This window comes from Sesamum indicum, linkage group LG9 (assembly GCF_000512975.1).
Source record: "Sesamum indicum cultivar Zhongzhi No. 13 linkage group LG9, S_indicum_v1.0, whole genome shotgun sequence".
Classification (NCBI taxonomy): Eukaryota; Viridiplantae; Streptophyta; class Magnoliopsida; order Lamiales; family Pedaliaceae; genus Sesamum; species Sesamum indicum.
In genome coordinates this window covers 11,722,213-11,747,236 of record NC_026153.1, presented here as the reverse complement: position 1 = coordinate 11,747,236, position 25,024 = coordinate 11,722,213, and the positions used below count along the sequence as shown (strand labels likewise).

Below are 25,024 nucleotides of genomic sequence, written 5' to 3'. Positions count from 1 at the left end.
TTTTTTTTTTTCCCTTTTTTTTTTGGTGGCAAGAAAATTGCTCCCCCCCCCCCCCTTTTTTTTTGCCACTTGGGTTTTCCCTTTTTTTTTTCTTTTTCTTTTCTCCTCTCCATTTTTTTTTTTTTTTTTGTGATAGGCATATAACAAGAAAATTGATGTCGCCTCCCACAACGTAAAGAAGAACACAATTTTGGAACCCCCACACTCATTTTGAGCTATATCTTTTAAGCATATAAATCACAAAGGTCAATTTCCCATCTTGAGAACTTGTTCTTTTGAATGTAAACACATTGCCCTTGATGCTCTAATAGTTCTTGGAGGGATCAAAATCAAGTTTAAACAAACGACGGGATAGGTTCACATATGATGGGTTATTTCAACAAAATAGGTCAAAAGGCTCAAAGGGGTTCTCTAAAGTTAAAATGTGTTGGGTGTTTAAAGAAAGCCGAAAGTGGTTTCTAATGCCTTTATCATATCCAAATAAATGCACATTTGTGTGGCCTCGATATGGTTCAAGGCAAGTTCTAGGAAGACAAAGCCATAAAAGTGTTATTCTCTCAAGAAAGAATGAAATTTTTTATGGAAATATCAAGCTCAAAATCTCACAAGGTGTGCTTTAATCCACTAATCCAATATCACAAGATTTTAACTCAAGTCATTTTGGTAAAAATAAACTTTCAACTTGTGAATTATCCTCAAGCATAAAGCATGTATTCTTTTTGCACATAACACCATCAAACCAAGAGCCGTCTAAAATTGAAAGGGTTTTATTATACCAAAATTTTTCATAAATTTGCCAAAAAAATTTCACGTCAAAAAAAAAAGCAAAAATCTTCAAATGGCTCAAAAATTTCCACAAGGCTCATTCCTTAAGAATTTTGATCAAGGCAATTCCATCAAAAATCAAGAACAAAAATATTTTTGTTCAAGCAATTTCAACAATCGAGTTCAACGACAAACAGGAGATATTTGATAACTCTGCAATTGTCACAATTTTATATTGATGTAATTTTTCTTTTAAGCCAAAACATTCCTAATCATGTGATTTTATTGCATATTCAGCCAAAAGGTAAGATATGAGATAAATATGGCAAAAATCAAGCTAAAATTAGAATTGAAGGCATCAAAAAGGAAAAAGGATATTACAAGAAAATTTCTGCAGGATTGACTAAGCGTGCCCACGCTCAGTGGAGTGGTCAACTTGGGTGAAGAAGGAAAATGAGTAATTTCCGCAAGAGAAAAAGGAATAAAGTGCTTATATTTGGAAAGGATTCCTTAAAACATGTTATTTTCGATTTATTTACCTTTTTAGAATTAATTATGTATTTATCCCCCGCCCCACCACGTCCAGATTCGTAGGAGACTTTTATTATTAATAGGGGGGTCTCTTTATTTGAAGGGGGTTGGTTGTTCACTAATTGGTGGAATTCAATAGAAACCTTATTTTCATTTGCTTATTTTACTCTCTCTTTTACTTTTAATTTATAACTGGAGTTAATGGAATTCCACTTTTTATTGTGTTCTTTCAGTAAATATCCGGCTAAATTCTTTATTTTCTGGTTAAGATACGGTGATTCGAAATATGTTGTGAGATCTAAACTTCTCTCTCTACACTTGTTAAATGAATATTCATGCTATTCTCTGTGCTTTAATTACAAACGTCTGATTTATGAATAATATGGCCAATTGTTCATTATGAAGAAGGTTTGCTTAGCTAATTGGACTTTATAAATTCGTGTAATTGTTTATTTAGTTCAATGCTTAGTAGCAACGTAGCATGATTAATTATATCATAGTAATTAATTGTGTTATCGGGAATGCATGATCTAGTTTAAACGAATTATCCTCGTAGGAGTTTGTTGATTAGAATCAGGCCTTTCTAATTCTTAATACTGTTAATAGATTAAATCTTGTAGACGTTTCCAGAGTTGTCTATTAATTAGGGATCTAGCCAACGGTCGTACCTTGGCGGACGAAAAGGTAAGAAAATATAAGGTATTAGGTCGTACCAATACTATAACTGATTTATTCATTTATACATGTGTTATTCTTGCATCAATGATCAACTCACAAAAATCAAGCATGATCCTAGCCTTAACCGAAAAATCTCCCTCTCATATCTTCGACAGGTAATTTCAATTGTTTTCTAGTTTATTTAGTTTTCAATACTTCTTTTGATCATCAATCTCCCCCCATTATTTTCTTTTTGTTAAAGAAATCAACTTAAAACCAGTCTCTGTGGATCGACCCTACTCCCAGTTTCACAAGTGTAGTAGAAATTATTTTTGATGATCACAAAAATATTTTTGTTCAAGCAATTTCAACAATCGAGTTCAATGACAACAGGAGCAACAACCATTTTCAACAAGCAACCAACAACACCCAATTTAACAAGCATGCTCAATAACAATACCCCCACACTTAAAATCCACATTGCCCTCAATGTGGACCATGACATGCAACTCCAAGATTAAAAATCAAAATGAGAGAGAGTTTAAGGAAGCGTCCATGAGTGCATGCAGTGAAGAATTCATGGTGTGGGTGGTTGCCTTGGTTGTGGTCTAGCTGTGTTGGTATCCTCTCTTTGCTCTGTTGCTTCCTTGTTGGCTTCTCCTTCCTCATCATTTTCTTCATCCTTATCCTCATCACTTTCTTCATTCTCATCCTCATCCTCATCGTCTCCATCATCGCTTTCTTCTTTCTCGGTGTTTAAGTACTCGTTTGGCTCATTGCTGTGAGGTGGTTTTAAAGTGGAGGGCATATCTCCGATAGGCGATCGTCCTGCATTCACAAACTCAAAAAGACTACCATTTCTAATGACAACGCCCATTCGTGTTAAGGTAGTCATGTCCAATGATTCTGATTTACAAGCAATGTGGAGGTTATGGAGAAAAGGGCGAAAAACACTAAGATTAATTGCAATTAAAGTAATGTATGAACCAAGAATTAAGGCACGATTTCGATTAATAGATGATTGAAATTGCGTAGCCAACCAAAATCCAAGATTAACTTTAATTCCGTGTAACATACACCACAAGAAAAACAATTCAGCTTTAGAGCAAATTCCAGACGTATCTCTACGACCTGAAAAATTGAAAGCTAGGAAACGATGAACAAGCTTCAGCATGGGGCTTTTTAAGTAATGGCTTTTCGATTTACTAGGCTGATAGGCAAGGGGATCAGTAGACAGTTTACGCGTCTTTGATAGGATTAAAATCCTCACAATAATCACATAAAGAATTAACGTATTCGTGAGTGCGTGCGTTTTCAGTGGTTGTAAAACCTAATGCAATATTGAACTCAGTCAAAGACATAGAAAAGTGACACCCCATGAAAGAAAATTTAACTACTCCTGGCATGTCTAACGTGAGTGATGGAGGAGTAGTAAATTCATAGGTGGTGTAAACTTCTCTCGTGAGTTCAACATATGCATGCTCGGTGCAATCAAAGAAATATTTCCAACCAATATTATCACTCAGTAAGGCACTACTGTCAACAGCATGCAAACTACGTAGAGTGTCAGTGTTCAATATTTTGCATGGTAGAATAGTATGAGTGCTGAGTAGTGCGTACCAATCCTTTTCCGTGCGAGTTGTGAATTTGAGGATACCGCTAAGAGCTTCAAATGATGGTGGAAGTGTGTTTACACAGCACATGCTACGGGCACGGGGTCCCGATCTGGAGGATGTTCCTTCTTCTCAACTCCTTTTTTGGCTACTCATTCTCAGTCAACTAAAGAGAAAATGAGGCAAATCAAATAAAATAGAAGAAGAATGAGATGAAAGAGATAGAGAAAATCGTGCACCGATGGCCTCGGAGGTGCGAATAGCAGCAACGATGGAGATGGGTTTCCAGCACGTCACGAAGGAGATGAGAAATAGCAGCAGATCGACGACAGAGAGGGAGAAATCGGGTAGTTTTTTTTTCTGACTATCGGAGAAGAGGGAAGGAACGACGTCAATGGTTGTGTGAGAATACAGTAATGGCGACGGCGAACAGGAATAGTGAGGGAGGAGACAGTGGATTTGGATTTCCTTCGTCGGAGCAGCGGCGAAAGGCGAAAGGCGAAGTCAGGTTTTGCAACGGTGACTGGAGATAGACGACGGTGGCTGAGCTTTGAACGGCGACGCAGCGATAGGGGCGTTGAACGACGGCGAACAGTGGCTTTGGACGAGAAAAGTAGCGATGGCGAAGCTTGTCGGAGTGGCGGGAAAGAGCAACGGTGGTTAGAGGCGAGAAACAGCAGATGGCGGCATTGGGTTGGACGACGCGACGGCGAGCGATTTCGTGAACGGCCTCCTCAGATGGCGATGCGACGGTGGAAGATGAGAAAAACAGCAACGGCAATTGGAGACAGACAGCGGGGGGCTGAGGCAACAGCTGAGTGTTAACGGTGGAGGATTCCGGTGACGTGGAGTTGGTTGTAAGTTGAAAGAAGCTGCTTAGAGAGAGATCTAGGCAGATTTGAAGATGCTGTTGGTGAAAGTGAGAGGAAAAGTGAGAAAATCTTGGTCAAAATTAGTTGAAAGAGTTTAACCTATTTTCCTTTTTTATTTTGATTTTTTTATTTTCTAATTTTTTTTTTCGAAAATATAAATATATATAAAGGAAAGTAGATGAAAGTTGGTGAAGTGAATAACAGCCTAAGAAGTTCGACTAAGCGTGAGCACGCTTAATGCAAACTTCATATCTGTTTTGGTGAAGTGAACCAAATAGATCTGAAAGACCAATTAAGCGTGGGCACGCTTAATGAGATCACCAAATCTGTCTGGTTTGGTCTTGCAAAAAGATTTGGATGCTCCATTAAGCGTGGGACCGCTTTGCAAAACTTGAATAAAAGTACTAAAACTTAAAATCAAACGAAAGAGAAAAGAAAAGGATAGAAATTTCATGGGTTACCTCCCATGCAACGTCTTTCTTTAACGTCTTTGGCTAGACTGAGATAGGTGTATTTAGGTGAAGGTGGGCTCCACAAGTTGAATTTTCTCAATTATTGGTGCTTGAAAATCCTCGTACAAAGGATTGAGCCGATGTCCGTTCACCTTGAACACCTTATGAGTTGTGGGACTCTTGATTTCGACTGCACCATGAGGAAAAACATTAGTAACAATAAAAAGTCCTATCCATCGAGAGCGTAACTTACCCAGGAACAACTTGAGCTTAGAATGAAAGAGGAGAACTTTTTGGCCAACAATGAATTCTTTTCGAGAAATGGCCCGACCATGGACTGCCTTGGATTTTTCTTTGTAGATTTTTTAATTCTCATAAGCATCATTCCGTAGTTCTTCGAGTTCTTGTATTTGCAACTCTTTGCCCTCCCGCTTCATCTACTGCGAAATTGAATTGCTTGATCGCCCAATATGCCCTATGCTCAAGTTCGACAGGGAGGTGACAAGATTTACCATAAACTAAACGACATGGAGACATACCTATGGGGGTCTTGTACGCCGTACGATAAGCCCAAAGTGCGTCATCCAAGCGTGTACTCCAATCCTTTTGGTTAGGATTCACCATTTTCTCGAGTATGGATTTGATCTCTCGATTGGAGACTTCCGCTTGGCCATTCGTTTGGAGCTGGTAGGCGGTCGAGATTCTATGCGTGATGTTGTATTTCTTGAACAATGCCTCGACCACCTTGTTGCAAAAATGTGTCTCTCGATCGCTTATAATTTCTCTTAGCATACCAAACCTAGAGAAAATGTTAGCGTTGAAAAATTCCACAACAGTTTAGCATCATCGGCTCGAGTGGCCTTTGCCTCTACCCATTTGGACACATAATCTACTCCTAAAATGATGTAAGTCTTGCCAAAAGAAGATGGAAAGGGGCCCGTAAAGTCGATTCCCCACACATCAAATAATTTGCACACAAGTATTGGGGAGAGGGGCATTTGATCACGATGACCAAAGTTCCCTACTTTTTGGCAATTTTCACAAGATTTACAAAATAAATATGCATCTTTAAACATACTTAGCCAAAACAAGTCACATTCTAGCACTTTTCGTGCTGTCTTTTTTGGTCCAAAATGACCTCCACATGCATATGAATGACAAAACTCAAGAATGAAGGGGATTTCAATTTCAGGAACGCACCTTCGAATGATTTGATTCGAACAAAATTTCCATAAGTAAGGCTCATCCCACACATAGTGTTTGGCATTGCTTTTGATTTTGTCTTTTCTTGCTCTAGTCAAATCTCGTGGTAGAACGCTAGTGACTAAGAAATTGACTATATCAGCGTACCATGGGGTGACTCCTTGAATGGTGTGAAGATGTTCGTCCTGGAACTCGTCATTTAGAGGTGGTGGGTTTTCGTCGGTGACTAATCGGCTAAGATGGTCAGCTACGAGGTTCTCCACTCCTTTCTTGTTTTAATTCATTAGATTAAATTCTTGCAGCAGCAGTATCCATCTTATCATTCGTCGTTTTGCCTCTTTCTTTGACAACAGGTATCTCAACGCTGCATGATTAAAATACACAACAACTTTAGTTCCAAAAAAATAATGGCGAAATTTTTCTAAAGCAAAAACAACAGCCAAAAGTTCTTTTTCTGTTGTTGTGTAATTGCTTAGAGCACTCTCCAACATCCGTGAGGCATAGTATATCACATGGGGATCTTTTTCAATCTTTTGGCCTAGGACAACCCCGATGGCGTGATTACTGGCGTCGCACATTATCTCAAAAGGATGGTTCCAGTCAGGGGGACGAATCACCAGTGCTGATGTCAGGGAGTCCTTTAACTTCTCAAAGGCTTTCATACAAGCTTCACAAACTCAAAAGTTACATCCTTCTGCAGCAACGCACACAATGGTTGGGCAATTTTCGAGAATTCCTTTATCAACCATCGATAGAATCCTGCATGTCCAAAAAAAGAATGAATCTCCCGCACATTAGCGGGGTAAGGCAAGGATTTTATGACGTCTATTTTAGACCTAGCTGCTTCTATCCCCCTAGAAGGCACGATATGCCCTAGAATTAAACCTTGATCTACCATGAAATGACATTTTTCATAATTTTGAACGAGGTCTTTTTCTATGTACCTTTCAAGTACTTTAGTCAATTTTTCCAAGCAATCTTCAAATGAGTTTCTATAGACAGTAAAATCGTCCATGAAAACTTCAATAAATTGTTCAACAAAGTTGGAAAAAATACTAACCATACATATTTGGAAGGTAGCGGGTGCGTTGCATAGACCGAAGGGCATTCTTCTATAGGCGAAAGTTCCGAATGGGCACGTGAATGTTGTTTTCTCTTGATCCTCCGGCGCCACTGGAATTTGATGGAAACCTGAATATCCATCAGACAACAATAATGAGATCGACCGGCTAACCTCTCTAACATTTGATCTATAAATAGAAGTGGAAAATGATCTTTTCTAGTAGCGGCATTAAGCTTTCTATAGTCAATACAAACTCGCCACCCATTTTGAACACGTGGGTACTAAATTTCCAACAGAATTTTCGACTACAGTGATACCTGTTTTTTAGGCACTACTTGAGTCGGACTTATCCATTCGCTATCAGAAATTGGAAAGATCATACCTGCATCGAGGAGTTTCAAGATCTCCTTCTTTATCACTTCCATCATCAAAGGGTTCAGTCGGCGTTGTGCTTCCCTTGAAGGTTTTGTGCCTTCCTCTAGGAGTATTCTTTGCATGCAAGTCAAAGGACTTAAACCTTTAATGTCGGCGATAGTCCACTCAATAGCTTCTCGAAACTCGCGAAGCACTCGGATCAGTTTTTCCTCCTCAAATCAGTGAGCTTGCTTGAAATGATTACCGGTAATGTTTTGTTTTCCACCAAGAAGGTGTACTTAAGGTGTTTTGTCAACTCCTTCAATTCCAATGCGGGCACCTGCAATACAGAGGGAATAATTTTAGTGTGAGAATACGGTAATTCAATGAAAGCAACGTTGGGAGGTAAAATTCGAAGAGCTTCGAGTTCAAAAACGATTTCACCAATGTTCGGATCTATGATCATCTTTTCTTCCAAAATTTTTGCTTTATCTAATGTGAGGCTTTCTTCCAATGCGTACTTCACATGGTCCTCGCCACTAATTGCTATGGAATCCTGCACAAGAGGATCAAAGATATCTACGAGGAGGGCGGTAGGTAAATCAGTTGGATACCTCATGGATTCATAGATGTTGAATCTTATGATTTCAACATCGAATTCCATGGTGAGCCTTCCACTGTGCACATCGATTTTTGTTCTAGGTGTTTTGAGGAACGGTCTTCCTAGAAGGATTGACGTGGAATTGGGGGAGTTGTCTTTCCTCATATCCAACATGTAAAAATCGGCAGGAAACACCAATTCATTCACCTGCACGAGAACATCTTCCAAGACTCCTTCCGGGTAGACTACAGAGCGATCTGCAAGTTGGATGACTACCCCTGTTTCCTTTAAAGGACCAACATTTAAGGACTCAAAAATGGTGAAGGGATAACATTTATAGACGCTCCAAGGTTGTACATAGCCCTCTTTATTCCAATCATACCAATTTTACAAGGTATAGAGAACGTACCTGGGTCCTTACATTTTGGGGGTAGTTTTTGTTGGAGAATTGCATAAACATTCTCCCCCATACTTACCCATTTGTTTTCCTTGAGGTTTCCTTTGCTAGTGCACAGTTCTCTGAGGAATTTCGCGTAGCGGAGTATTTGCTTGATGGCATCGAGTAAAGGGATGTTTACCTCCACTTTGCGGAACGTCTCAAAAATCTCTTTTTCTTCCTCTTCCTTCTTTGCTTTTGTGAATCTTTCTGGGAAGGGTGGTCTGGTTACCAAAGGCTTCGGATGGTCCTCCTAGGGTTCGGCTTGTTCCTGTTGGACCTCAATTTCTTTTTCCGACTTTCTTTTCACAGCATGCCCACGTTTAGTGCCATCTTCGTTCACATTTTCATGCAATTCCTTTCCACTACAAAGCACAATAGCACTAGCATTTTCTCTAGGGTTAATGACAGGTTGAGAAGGTAGCTTACCTTGAGGTTCTAGTTTGCTAACAGACGATGCCAGTTGACTGATTTTTGAGATTCCTAATTTTGAATGTTCGTCTGGGTCTGTTGTTGGAATGGTTGTGTTTGTTGTTGGACATCATGTATTCGAGAGATGGACTAGTCGTGGGATTATGCTGGGGAGGTGGTGGTTGTATTGGGGTCTTTGAAAGTTTTGGTGTTGGTTACCGTAACTCAAATTCGAATGACCCTCCATCCGGGATTGTATGTGTTGGAGAAAGGATCATATCTTCTCTGTTGTTGTCCAGCGAATCCTCCAACGGCGTCGGCATGCTCGGTGGTTGACTCTTGAAGAGTAGGGCACATCTCGATGGCGTGTCCCGTTAAAGTGCGAATACCACACGCTTTGACTTGTTGATGTTTGTCTACAACAACTTTTTAGACAATAGATGTGAGTTGATTTAAACGATCTTCAAGATTGCTTACCTCATTACTTCTCCTTGGTGGATCATCGTATCTAACCCCAACTGTTGCGTGTTGGACGCCATAATCGAAATCAAGTTACGTGCTTCGGTGGGGGTTTTATTGAACAATGTTCCTCCACTTGCCACGTCTATCAATTTTCTATCTATGCTTAATAAACCTTCATAGAAGTACTGGATCAACAGATGGTCCGGGATTTGATGATGGGGGCAACTTTCCACTAGTTGGTTGAATCTTCCCCAATATTCGAAAAGACTCACCTCCGCGAGTTGACGAATCCCACTGATCTCCTTCCAGATCGTTGTGACTCTTGAGGCAGGGAAATATTTATCAAGAAACTGCCTCTTGAGATAATTCCATCTTGTAAAGGTAGAAAGTACAACCAATCCTTCGCTTGGTCGCAAGAGAGAAGAGGAATGCTCTCAGTTTGACTTGTTCCTCGCTTATGCCTTGTGGTCACATTCTCGAGCATACCACATGGAATTGCTTCAGATGCTTGTGTGGATCTTCACCTACAGGACCACGGAAAGTGGGAAGTAAATGAATTAATCCAGATTTCAGTTCAAAGTTTACCTCCAAGTTTGGGTACTCAATGCACAGTGGCTGCTGGTTTAGATCGGGTGACGTCATGTCCTTGATCGATCTTTCAGGACTCAAAGCCATTATTTCTTCTCCAGATTAGCTCGAGGACTCCTCAAATTCCAAAGTTATGTCTTTTCCAACTTCGTAGGGAGCGGATGTTCCTTCCGATTGTTGCTTAGTCTCCCAACGAACTCTTCGTGAGGTCCTCTCGATTTCAGGGTCGTATTCCAATTTACCTGTAGAAGAAGACCTTGGCATCAATGGTGATAAAAATCAAGTAACTAAAAAAAATAAAGAAATCTTCTTAAAAATGCCAGTCCCCGGCAACGGCACCAAAATTTGGTGTGTGTCGAGATCACCAAAAATAATTCCTATTACACTTGTAAAAGTGGGAGAGGATCGATCCACGGAGATTGGTTTTAAGTTGAATTCTTTAAGAAAAAGAAAATAATGGGGGGAGATTGATGATAAAAAAAATAATTGAAAACTAAATAAACTAGAAAATAACTGAAATTACCTGGTGAAGACACGAGAGAGAGATTTTCCGATTAAGACTAGGATCATGCTTGATTCTTGTGAGTTGATCGTTGATGTAATAATAATACATGTATAAACGAATAAATCAGTTATAGTGTTGGTACGACCTAACACCTTACCTTTCCTTACCTTTTCGTCAGCCAAGGTACGACCGTTGGCTACATCCCTAATTAACAGACAACCCTGGGAACGGCCACAAGATTTAATCTATTAACAGCATTAAGAATTAGAAAGGCCTTATTCTAATCAACAAACTCGTTCGAGGATAATTCGTTTAAGCTAGATTATACATTCCCCATAACATAAATAATTATTATGACATAATTAATCATGCTACGTTGCTACTAAGCATTGAACTAAATAAATAATTACACAGATTTATAAAGTCCAATTAGCTAAGAAAACCTTCTTGATAATGAACAATTAGCCATATCATTCATAAATTAGACGTTTGTAATTAAAGCACAGAGAATAGTATGAATATTCATTTAATAAGTGTAGAGAGAGCAGATTAAATATCACAACATATTGCGAATCAAGCAATCACCGTACCTTAACCAGAAAATAAGGAATTTAGCTGGACACATTAATGGAAGAACACACTAAAAAGTAGAATTTCATTAACTCCGGTTATAAATTAAAAGTAAAAGATAGAGTAAAATAAGCAAATGAAAATAAGGTATTCTATTGAATTCCACCAATTAGCAAACAACCTTCAAATGAAGAGGTCCCCCCTATTTATAATAAAATTCTCCTATGAGTCTAGACGTAGGGGGAGGATAAATACATAATTAACTCTAAAAAGGTAAATAAATCACAAATAACATGTTTTAAGGAATCCTTTCCAAATCTAAGCACTTCATTCCTTTTTGTTTTGCGGAAATCACTCGTTTTCCTTCTTCACCCAAGTTGACCACTGCACTGAGCGTGGGCACGCTTAGTCAATCCTGCATAAATTGCTTTGTAATCTCCTTTTTCCTTTTTGATGCCTTCAATTCCGATTTTAGCTTGATTTTTGCCATCTTTGTCTCATATCTTCCTTTTTGGCTAAATATGCAATAAAATCACATAATTAGAGATGTTTTGGCTTAAAAAGGAAGATTGAATCGCTATAAAATTGTGACAATTGTTGAGTTTTCAACAGAGAAGGGCCTCCTAAAAGATTTGGGACGGATTGGACGGGTTTGAAGTAACTATAAAAAAATTGTCAAACGGATAGAATATGTTTTATGTAAATTGTGATGGCACTTTCCACAAGTTTGGGAGGGATACGTAATATTTCTGGAATGTCTGAAGAGATGATTTTAACTTGTATATTGTCTATTAGATCTTTTTAACTTGAATAACATGTTGTAATGGTTGCTTTTATGTGTTAGAAAGAATATCTTGAAATTTGATAGCTGGTGGTATTAATTTAGTGGCTAAATTATTATGGTCTTGTTGGGTCTTTTCTTGTTAAGGATATTAGAGAATATTAACCAGGATAAGATGCCCAATTTTTCAATAGAGGACTGATGGATTGATAGTGAATGGGAATCGAGTTTGTGCCACTGAAGTGAATGTGTTGGGAAATAGAATTTAGGACCCTACTATTGGTTGTAGATTATGAAAAATTGATGTAGCAAAATTTATGTTTAAATGCTTAACTTATCGGCAAGTGAGTGCGGAAGATTGATTATCAAAAGGTAAACTTCCACCTTTATCCATACCTCAATAGAAATAGGTTGTGATCGCTATGGGCTTTGATTTTGGGGTTGTAAAGAAACCTTCCTATCTGCAATTACAATGGAAGCTCTGGTTCAGCTTTTGTGAGGATGAAACTAGTCGTAGAAGGAACCGCATTTTTGTGTATACGCGTTTGCTTTGTTTCGTGAAATGCGCTTTGTTTTACTCTCGCGATTCTTTTAGTCACTTATAGTTAAAGAAGCACATTCGCACTTCTACTAGTGATTGACGCCTACTTTGTATTAGTAAAAGGCGTGTTAGTTGTGGTGGTTATATAGAGACGTATATATATATATATATATATCTCCTCCTCCTTCTTTAAACACAGTGAAATAACAGAGAATAGAGATACAGAGTTTTTGTGAGCTTAGCTTCAATTTCTTCTCATTTTGATTCGAAGAGTGATTCTTTTCAATGAATTCCAGCTCCATCACTGTTTCCGCTTAAGTTTTTACAGGGGTTACTATATATGTTTAGATAATATGATGCTATTTGGGTAATTGTGGATAGACTGACTAAGTCAACTCATTTCGTACATATACGAGAAGGTAATTCTATGGGTAAAATAGTACAAAGGGCATAAGGTACAAAGTTGCATTTCAGTACAACATTTCATCCTCAATTAATTAGGCAATCGAAAACAACAATACCTCGCTCTCGGTTCGATTTTTTATTTTTTTTAAAAAAAAAATTCGATTTTCAGTTCGTTTTTTGGTCACCAATTCGGTGACCGAACCGAACTGAATAACCGATTTTGTAAATAATAAAAAAAATATTTTTACACATAAAAATTATATAATTATATATATCTTATAATATTAATATTATATTAGTAATATATGTTAATATATATTAATATGGAATAAGATTTAAGAAGAATTGACTTGACTGAGAGTTTGCATGAGACTGAGAGAGAACAGAGAAGACTGGAGACAGGAGAGAAAACTCAGAAAAGAAAAGAAAGAAAGAAAAGAGAGAATCCTTGCACACGATTGCACCGGCGACGGTGAGTCTGAAAAACTGAGAAACTCTGAACTGAAAGTCTAAAACAGAGAGTAGAGAAAGGAAAGAAAGAAAGAAAGAGAGAAGCCTTAGCACCGGCGGCGACGATCGACGGATTGAGACAGAAAATTTGCAAAGACAACCTCACATGAGTCATGACAGGTAGGATTTCTGGTTTGGTTCTTAGACTCTTACAAAAAAATGGAAAAATTTTAACTTACAATATTGCTTTGAAGGTGTTTGATGAAATGCCTAAGTTAATTTATGCTTAGTAATTGCATTGGTGCTTCTAATTGGTTAATTTGCATTACTAATTGGTTAAATAATAAAAAAAAATGGTTTTTTTCGGTTTCAAAATCGAAAAACCGAACTTTAGTTCGGTTTTAACCGAACCGAACCGGTGTTGTTCTGTTCGGTTTTTTGTTTTCCAAACCGTCGAACCGAATTTTCGATTAACCAAAAATTCAGTTCGGTTCGGTTCGATTAACCGAAATGGACACCCCTAGTCTCTAATTTATCTGGAAAGAATAGATATCCATAGTTCTTGAAATTCAACAATTGCATACAAGAAACAAGAAATGAGTGAAGATACAGAAGTCCTGAAGTTACAACCTGGGACAATCCTGGTTTGAGTTAAGTCACCAATTTACTTGATGGCTCAAACTTTATTTCTTGGAGCAGATCTATTAAGCTGGCTCTAAGAGCCAAAATGAAGATTGGTTTCATTAATGGAGATGCACATAAGCCACAAGACAACACAAAAGACCTTGAGCAGTGGATCAGAACAGATTGCATGGTTTCTTCGTAGATCTTGAATTTTATCTCAAAAGAAATAGCTGAAAGTTTCATGTATACGAATACATCAAGAGATTGATGGCTAGAGTTGGAAAATAGATATAGACAAAGCAATGGTCCTTTAGAATATCAATTGAAGAAAGAATTGGCCTCCACCTCTCAAGGTTCCATGTCAGTATCCACACATTTTGCAAGATTGAAGAAGCTTTGGGAGGAGCTGGCATGCATCACTTACACGCCCAAATGCACATGTGAAGCAGCCAAAGAAACTGTAGAAATTAAGATTCATGATCAAGTCATTCAATTCCTTATGGGATTGAATGAGATATTTGATCATATCAGAGGAAAAATTCTCACAATGGAGCCCCTTCCAGACATCAATAAAGCTTATGCCATGGTTCTTAGAGTGGAAAAGCAAAAAGAGGTAAATTCTTGACAACATTATACTACTCTTAACATGGCTATGCAGGTTTTTAAGAGAAATGATATGCTAAAACCTTTTCAGAAAAGGAGAAATATAATGGATAAAAGAAACCAAATTTGTAAAAAATGTAGAAAATCAGGACATTTAAAAGAAGTATGTTTAGAAATTTATGAATATCCAGAGTGGTATAAAAATCTTATGGAACAAAGGAAGAAAAATATACCTCCCAATGCTAAAGCAGCTGCAGCATGTGACTCAAATGAGAATGCCAACAGTTCTGTTGACAGCAAGATTATTGCTCAAGTTCTAAACACAGAAATAAACAAATTTCTTGGTGGATTAAAGCCACAGACCTTGGCCCTGACTGACACAGGTTATAATGAATTTTCAAGTAAATCTTGTGATTCTTTATGCTTGAATTCCATTCTTGTTGATAATTGGATTGTGGATAGTGGTTCTACCTCTCATATGTGTAGTAATGAGCTATTATTTACTGACACAAGATCTATGGTATCAGATATGAATATCCATCTTGCTGATGGAACCAAACATAAGGTCAACAGTTCTGGGACTATAAAACTGTTTGAAGGTATAACATTAGAAAATGTTCTTTATGTGCCAGATCTTCATTTTAGCCTATTGTCTGTCAGTAAATTGTGTAGCTCATCTCAATTGAATTTTAAATTTATGAAATCTTGTTGTGTTATGCAGAACCACAAGACTAGAGATGTCATTGTTGTTGCATGTTTAATAGGGAAATTGTATGTTTTGAATAGACAGTTTTGACATCAAGTTTAAACAAGAAACACTGCATAACTACAGAGATTTTGGGCTTGTCACTTCACATATTTCACCAGAATTATGGCATAGAAGACTAGTGCATTTGTCCCAAAATGTCATGTTGCATACTGGTTTGATTAAAAGCAACAAGAATTAAACTGTTCAGTGTGAAATTTTCCCTCAAGCTAAGCAACAAAGGTTGCCTTTTCTTTTGAGTTCTTCTATTTCAAATGAATCTTTTGATCTATTGCATGTAAACATATGGGGTACTTACAATGAATACTCTATATCCAAATGTGGTTTTATGTTAACTATTGTAGATGATAAGAGTAGATGTACATGGACTTATTTGATGCAACATAAAACAGAAACTATAGAGCTTTTGAGAAGCTTTCATAAAATGGTTTTAACCCAATTCAACAAAAGAATTAAAGTGATTAGGAGTGACAATGGTGCAAAATTTCTGGGAGAACAAGCACAAAACATGTTCAGAGATAAGGGTATTATACATCAAACCACATGCACATATACTCCACAACAAAATGGAGTTGTAAAAAGAAAACATAAGCATTTATTCCAAATGGCTAGATCACTTATATTTCAAGGAAGCCTTCCTAAAATATTTTGGAGTGAAGTTGTATTAACTTATACTTTTATAATAAATAGAATTCCCTCTAGTGTATTGAATTGGAAAACCCCTTATGAAATATTATTCAAGAAGCCTGTGAACTATTCCATCTTCAAAACCTTTGGTTGTTTATGTTTTGCCACCAACAGCTTACGTCACAAATCTAAATTTGATGTTAGGGCCTCAAAATGTATATTTGTTGGATATGCTCCAAATCAGAAGGGATATAAAGTCTATGACATAGATAAGAGAAGTCTCATTGTGTCTAGAGATGTTACTTGTGAAGAACATATATTCCCATATGCAGACAAATTGACAGACCCTGTAACATGCTCTATCCCTAAACCTGTAGCAGATTTAGACTATGATGAGGTTGATAATGCAAAACCTATCCCTGAACCTGCAGATGAAACTTTGGTTCCATTAAATACTGAACCTGATGAGAATATAGTTCCCAGAAGTTATACTAGGCAAATCAGTAGACCAGTTAGATTTGATGATTATATATGCTCTTTAAACTCTGAATTGCCTAACATCCCAAATACATACTTGTCTTGTTGCAGGAGGAGAAAATCCTCAAGAACCAAAGAATTATGAGGATGCTGTCAAAAATGAAGAATGGATAAAGGCTATGAACAATGAGATAAAGGCATTGGAAACAAACAATACATGGGAAGTCACTCAACTCCCTAAGAGTAAAAGAGTAATAGGATGTAAGTGGATATACGAACTCAAACTAAAACCAAATGGTACTATGTATAGATATAAGGCTAGACTTGTAGCTAAATGATACAATTAAATTGAGGGAATAGACTATATAGATAGCTTCTCACCTGTTGCAAAAGTTGTCACAATCAGAGTATTACTAACCATTGCTGCAAAGCAACATTGGCACTTGCATCAATTAGACATTAATAATGCTCTTTTGCATGGTTACTTAGATGAAGAAATATACATGGAACCCCCTAAAGGTTATTCTGTTCCTAAGAATTATGTATGCAAATTAAAGAGGTCTTTATATGGCCTTAAACAGACATCTAGACAATGGAATCAAGAATTTACATTCCAATTAGAAAGGCATGGTTTCACCCAATCCAAGTTTGATTACTACCTTTTTACAAAAATCACTGATAAAGGTTTGTTTTGTCTTTCAGTTTATGTTGATGATGTGTTACTCACAGGTCTTTGTGAAAGTACAATAGCAGAAATAAAAGCACACTTGCATAGCCTATTCACCATTAAAGATATGGGAAGGGCTAGATTTTTCCTTGGATAGGAAATTTGCAGGTCTGATTCAGGAATTGTTATATCTCAAAACAAATACATCAGAGACATCATATCAAACATGGGATTAAGTCAAGCTAAACCAACAAACACCCCACTACCAGCAGGTATCCTTCTTGGAGATTGTTTGATATCATGGAAAACTAAGAAGCAAACCACGGTTTCAAGATCCTCAGCTGAGGCTGAGTATAGAAGCATGGAAACTAATACATGCGAACTCACATGGATACACAACTTGCTGAAGGATTTTCAGATTGAAGTGCCTACTCCTATCAAATTTTATTGTGATAATCAAGCTGCGTTGTACATCACAGTAAATCCAGTTTTACACGAGAGAACAAAACACATTGAGATCGACTGCTATCTAGTGAGGGATAAATACAAGCAAGTTTTATTGATCCAATACATATCTCTACAAAAGAACAGCCTGCAGATGTTTTCACAAAGGTGTTGCCAGGTCCCAGATTTATACATCTATTGTCCAAGTTGAAACTTGTCAACTTAATAACAAGTTCCACTTGAAGGGGGCGTGTAAAAAAACCTTCCTATCTGCAATTACAATGGAAGCTCTGGTTCAGCTTTTGTAAGGATGAAACTAGCCGTAGAAGGAATCGCATTTTTGTGTATACGAGTTTGCGCTATTTGGTGAAATGCGCTTTATTTTACTCTCGCGATTCTTTTAGTGACTTAAAAGTTAAAGAAGCGCATTCGCGCTTCTATTAGTGATTGACGCCTACTTTGTATTAGTAAAAGTCGTGTTAGTTGAGGTGGTTATACAGAGACGTGTATATATATATATCCTCATCCTTCTTCTTTAAACATAGTGAAATAACAGAGAATAGAGATACAGAGTTTTTTGTGAGCTTAGCTTCAATTTCTTCTCATTTTGATTCGAAGAGTGATTCTTTTCAATGAATTCCAGCTCCATCACTGTTTCCGCTTAAGTTTTTACAGGGGTTACTATATATGTTTAGATAATATGATGCTATTTGGGTAATTGTGGATAGACTGACTAAGTCAACTCATTTCGTACATATACGAGAAGGTAATTCTATGGGTAAAATAGTACAAAGGGCATAAGGTACAAAGTTGCATTTCAGTACAACATTTCATCCTCAATTAATTAGGCAATCGAAAACAACAATACCTCGCTCTCAAGCGGTGGGTATTAGTATCCCTAAAGGAGGAGAGCACCCTATCCAATAAGATGGGACTAGCTGCCCTTTTCCCTTCTCCGCCAATGGCCATGTACTCTTCTCCCTCTTCTTCCCCCAAAGAAGAGTTCTCTTCCTTATTTCCCTTAGTGGCCTCGCCCCCTAGATCGGAAGGTTCATCAACCAATCAGCGCTGAACGACAGCTGCCCTCCTTAAACTCCATCGCTAGTTCTTACAAGGAAGACAAATCAGGGCCTGCCCTTTAAGAACTAGCTTCAGTGGGTTCATCGCCAGCCGACCTCTCACCCACAAACTACACCAGTTTGTTAGAGGAAGCCATAACTAGACCTGGATAAATAAAGAAGGCAGGAGAAATTCAAAAGGCCAAGAAAATCAGAAGCAAAGAGCACAAGCAAAATAAATTCAAGAAGAAAACCCAACTTATGGGAATTGTATAAGAAGAAGGGGAAATTCAAAAGCTCTAGGACTTTTCTCCAGAGATCGTGGGGAAAGTGGAAAGAAGGAACGGAGATTGTATTAGGAAGTAGAAGTCAAGGCAAAGAGTCAACCACGTCCTTTCCAAGTAACCAACCAACATGCTAAATTAGTCACCACTAGGGGCGGTGACCTTTAATCGTCAACTAGGCGGGTGAGCTCGCCACGTCCCACTTTTAGTGGCAAGCTAGTGATTAGTCATCGAATTACCCTTACAAGGAGCGCACAATCTCTGAAATGATTCCTCACCATTTATAGTGAGGCGAACAAGCTGGTCAAAGGAACTCCCCCTCCGAGAGAGAGAAGAAGGATGCCCCAAACCAATCACACACTAGTCGAAGGAAGTGTGGTTTAACTCCTTCCTCCTAAAGGGGAGGGGGGGACGGACTGAATGATACACAAAAAATACACTTCGTCTAAGTGAAGGGCTAATTTTACGGCCTAGTAGAAAGCTCCCATCACATGGAGTCCAAGAGGTAATAACCCCCAGCCTATTATCGACTTATAGGACCTCGGAAAAGTTGGACCCAATTTAAAACCCATTGGCCCATTAGAAAGCAAGCCCTTTAGTCCTTCACATGTGTCCAAAAGCTATTTGCATGACATCAAAGGAAAACCACAAAATCACCACCTCAACCTGAAGGCACGAAAGGATCATCCTAACAACTCTCCTCCAAGATGCAAACCATATCCTCTAAGACCTTATCCTCTAAGACCTACCTGACTCAGGTCTGATCGACCATCTTGACACCATGAAAACTCCCGCCACCCACCTCCAGATTTAGCGGACTTACCTGCAGCAACCCGCAACCTCAGTTCTAAGGGGGCACAACATGTCTTATCATCTAAACAAAATTTCTTCCGTCCCATCAGAGCTAATAGTATGGACTTGCATGGGTGTCTGTCGATGGTTTCCCCTAGTTGCTTAAGCTAGCACCTTCCTAGCATTGGCGGAGTCTCCCCCTGCTAGGTCTCCTGAGATCATGGCGATAACACCTGAAATGGGGAGGTTGTCCTCATTTGGGGTCTGAGCAGGTGAAACTATGGCTGGCGACTCGGTCTTTGTCTGAATCCTACCCATCCGGGATGTGGATTTAACACACGCTTTCAACTGCCCTCATTGAATCAACTTTTTCTATGTCATTCTTAGGATGATGACACTCTTCTGTGGTGTGTCCTCTATCGCAGTGGAAATGAAAATACTTGTCGGATTTGAGCCTCTAAAGGTTATCTTTCATCTTCCTTGGCCATTGGTTGATCAATCTTTACTGCTCCGCCACAACAAATATTTCTTCTTTGGAAGCTTTTAGGGGGGTGTAATGCGTGAAACCCAGCGGAGGTACATGTTAGCATTCCTCCTTCTCTGGTTCTTTCTCTTCCTCCCTACTCTTCCACTTGACGGCAAAAGAGGGTTCGAAGCATTAGACTTCTCCATCCTAATATATCTTTGTGACCGCATGAGCAAGTGATGTACAGTGTTGGGGGTTTTCCTGCTATGGATTCTTTGAATCTTCCCAGCGGTGGGGTGCGTGTTTGCATTCCTCCTTCTCTGGTTCTTTCTCTTCCTCCCTACTCTTCCACTTGACGGCAAAGGAGGGTCCGAAGCATTAGACTTCTCCATCCTAATATATCTTTGTGACCACATGAGCAACTGCTCCATAGTGTTGGGGGTTTTCCTGCTATGGATTCTTTGAATCTTCCCAGCAACAAGTTTTGTTGCATGACGCTAGTTAACAAATCATGGTTGACATGAGGAACTTCGTTTACATCCTCCACGAATCTTTGCAATAATCTCTCAGGGTTCATTCTCCTTCTGGTGTATTGTGAATAGGAATGCGACCGTTTTCGAGACTCTCTTATTCATGGAGAAATAATGTAAAAAATATTGCGTCAACTGCTCGATGCTCGAATTGTTCCAACAAGCAGTTGGTTGAATCATGCTAGAGCGTGCTTAGAGAGCGTAGTGTGGAATATCTTGCAGTAAGGAGCATCACTTAAATCATACCAATCGATTTTGGCATAAAATTTGTCTAAGTGCTCCTGTAGATCTCCTGTTTCATCATACTCCGACAGATTTGACTTTAACACCTATTGGAAACGCTTCGGCCAGGATAGCGTGAGCGAAAGGGCTACATCTTGAAGGGGCAATGGCTAACGGCAAATAAGGATCCTTGACTCCCCTAGACAATAGGGGGGGAGGGAGTGGGTTGTTCTTGAGATTGAGCAACCTTAGGTCGAGAGATTCAGTTGTTCACCTCTTCCTGCCCTGCTCCTCCTCCTCCGGAACCGAGGATAATTTTCGACTTCAGTGAGGGAAAGGAGGTGGTGGATTCATAGGGGATGTGCTACAAATTGGGTCACTGCTTGTGCAGCCGCCTAAGTGGATGCATCAAGGATCAGGGCCAACAAGGCTTCTTGCGTTAGTTGTACCATTGGTTCTTGAGATGTAACATCTGGACGGGACACGCTCCCTTGGGGCGGGGTCGAGATTGTTGACGAGGCGCGGGCATCTCTCCGTTTTGCAATAAAAAAATATTATTTTTAGCATTTATAGTGGGGTATGAAATTTTATGGTATTGTAGGGTGTAGGTTCTTACGGTGTATTTTAGGTGTGAAAATTACAAATATATCCTCAATAACCATTTAATACTACTGATATATCCATCATTCATTAAAATATTTTCAAACTAAATAATAATTCAATTCAAACAATAATTAAAAGTATTATATAAATAATAGATTAAGTTTTAAACTATAATGAGACCTGAAACGTTCGAGTTAATTTTAATTGGAGTAGACCATTTCCCTGGAAATGAGCATTTAACAACATGTGCCAGGTACATGACTTCTGCCATTAATTTTAACGGCAGGACCATTTATTTATCTATTTATTTTTGTTTTAGGGATAATTACATTCTTCTCCCCTGAAGTTTGATACAGTTATATGTAAATCCAATGTGGTTTAAAATATTACGTCTAGCACATCTAAGATTTGCTTTTTTCTAACAAATAAATCCCGCTATTAGTCAAAATTTACGAAATTTGTTGATATTAACAAAAAATTGAATGAATATTTACCCTCAATTTTGACTACTGACTTATGGAAGGTTAATTTTTCGAACTAAACTACCGTTATAACGGTGAAAATATACATCCTCATATCCATTAATGCGTGAATACGTATAACGTTAATTTGATCATAAAAAAATTTAGTTGACAAATAATTCGTCAGTAATAAGCCAATCAGCGTTTAATGTTAATTTAGTCTAATTTTTTTTGTTAATATTAACAAATTCGATTAATTTTGTTTAGTGGAATAATTTATTTTTTAGACGAAAATAAATTTTAAGAGTGCTACATATAATTACACTAAACTTAAAGGATGAGGAATATAATTATCCCATTATATTTAATGAAGTCAAAATTGGAAGAGATGGGACCAAAAAAGTCGGAGCACTGTTCAATGGGATTACAAAGAATTTTTCCCACCTCTCACGCTCTTGTCCAAAGTAGTCACAGATGGTGAAATTCCTCATGAGGTGTAGGCTTTGAAAAGGTGATCGTATCTCCGCTGCCTGCTGTAGGCTTGGAGAAGATGGCTGTGCCGCCGTGTCCTTGTTATCCAGAGTTTCTGACGAAAGCAAAGGTTTCGAGAAAAATATTTGAAAGAGTTGCTACTTTAACATGAACGATTACAAAAGAGTCGCTTCTTCATTTTGTAAGATTAAATGACATAACTATCCATGGCTATTACTATTTCTGGAGGGACAAAAGGGGTAAAAAAAAAAGAAAAAAGCGGGAATTGAACCCGACGTGAATCGAACACGCAACCTTCTGATCTGGAGTCAGACGCGCTACCATTGCGCCACGGATCCAATTGCTTTGACAATGCTCACATTCGCCTACTCATTATTAAAATAAATACATTAAGTCCAAAATTTAATAATATAAAGGAAATAAAATAAAAGTAACAAATTTAAGACGAGGTGAAGATATATTGAGCTAATGATTTGTACACTCTAGTATATCAAATAAAAAATAAAATTCGACCCTTGCAATTTTCTCTAACTTCTCTATAGAAAAGTGTCTCCCACCCGTTTTTTTGTACTAAAATCCTCTGCCACTCAACCATCACAACCTAATTGGCACTATCACTATAGTCTGATTGTGGCCACTATCGATGGCTTGAAAAGAAATAAAATTTTGATTTTTGTAATCATCGATTTTATTTGGTTGTTGACGTGCATATTACTTACTTGACAAAGAAAAGAAATGAAATTTCCTCACCAAACTGCTCAGTTGTATAATGTGATAAAGGGTGGGAGACTCATTTTCCTCACCAAATATCTCTAGAATGCAACTGCCAATTCGTAAGTCTCTACTTTTCCCTCCAAACGTGTCGGCTAATATGCACATGACCAACATATACGTTTTTCATCCATTTTTTAACGGCAGCAACAAGAAAAGATTATTTTGCTTGAATTTTGGTACTCAAATTGTCAACTCAGTAAAATTAAGGACTTGAGGTGCATTCCGTATTTTGTGGGGCCAAAAGTATAATTATTATTATTTATTTATTTGTAATGCAAAATAATATGTTTTGATTTGACTATTTTATATACTCAATTATCAAATTCCTAACGTGAAAGGGTGTTCAGCTAAGCTTTTTTAAAATGTCATAAGCTCTTCCACTTTATAAGATGTTTTAGAAATTTATATGATGTTAAATCTTATTTTAAAAATATGCTTCTAAAGTGTTTGGGTAAAATAAGATGTTAAAATTTATAAATATTAGGGTGCTTGGCATAATATGTTTTTCAATCGATAAAATGACTAAAATAGATATGATACCATTAAAATCAAATAAGGGTGGCAAATGGGTTGGTTGGTTCGGATTCAATTGGATTGTGTTAAAAATGGGTCGGGTCCAGAATGGGTTGGGTCAGATTAGCATAAACCATTGTATTATTTGAATTTAAAGATTTTAAAATTTTACGCAATAAAAAGAAAAAAAGACAATATTTGAAAAAGATAACTACTACTTGTATTATACATTATTTCTAGCAAATGACCATACACGTTAAGATTCATTTACTAAATTATAAAATAAAAAAATATGCTAAGTATCTACAAAGTACTACATTTTATCAAAATAATTCATAAAATTTTGAGTGCTCATTTTAAATGAACACCAAGCCGTGCAATCAATTTTTTTATATTTGTCGAGAGGCAATTTTTATTTTCATCATCTTTAGAATTGTAAATTGTAATATCAAATAAAAAAAATCACATAGAAATACAAAGTAAATTACCAAAATTATAAATTTTTAACATAAAATTGAGAGGTGTTAATGAGGAAAGAGAGGAATGAAAATTCATTTGGTTTTGTGTGTGTGGAGAAAGAGAGGAGTGAATACATCTATTTTTTTTTTTTTTTTGTGTGTGTTGGGTGGGGGGGGGGGGAGAGAGGCGTGAGTTGTGGGTTCTTGTTAATTTTTTTCTTATTTTATGGGTTTAACCTATTAAAAATTCATATAAGACCATTAACAACTCATATTGAACCCCTCTCCAACTCATATAAAATATAATTTTATTTAACTTAAATTCATATCAATCTATTTTATTTCAACCCAACCCAATTTAAAACTAGTACATTGCTCAATATAAACAACATTTAATAAAAAGAGTAATTAAATAATATAATTATATAGATTAAAGTAAAAATTCTTACCTTTGTTGCGAATCTACTGAAAGAGAAAAAGAAACTGCAATGGTTTGTATTGCGAAAATATATTTATATATTTATCATGGAGGTGGGATGGTGGATGGTGGCCCCATGCGTGTTGTTTTAGCACGAGTCAAGCGAAATCCGACTTAGGCGTTGGGTCTAGATTGTTCAAAATAGTACTCAAAAAGAACGAGACTTGCATTACGACGTCCAAGTTAGTATTGGAATTTGAGAAAAATAATTCAAAATAATAAAAAGCATTAAAAGAATGAGATGTAATGATAGAAAAATAGAAAGAATCATGTATATGAATGTGAGTACAAACGAGGCAGAGCAACAACCAGAGCTTTTTCTCTTCAAGGCGCCCCTTCGCCTGGGGATGACTCTCTTATTTATAGAAGAGTGTCCTCGGCCGTGGAACTAATAGTGTTTCCTATTCTTGAGGAAAATGGATAGA

The 25,024-nt window shown here is 37.5% G+C and overlaps 1 non-coding gene and 1 pseudogene across 1 annotated transcript; both read right to left on the bottom strand.

Annotated features, from left to right (window-relative positions):
• LOC110012563 lies at positions 2,531 to 6,991 on the bottom strand (annotated as a pseudogene).
• On the bottom strand, positions 22,643 to 22,714 carry TRNAW-CCA. The gene has a single exon. It is a non-coding gene; the product is annotated as a tRNA-Trp (tRNA).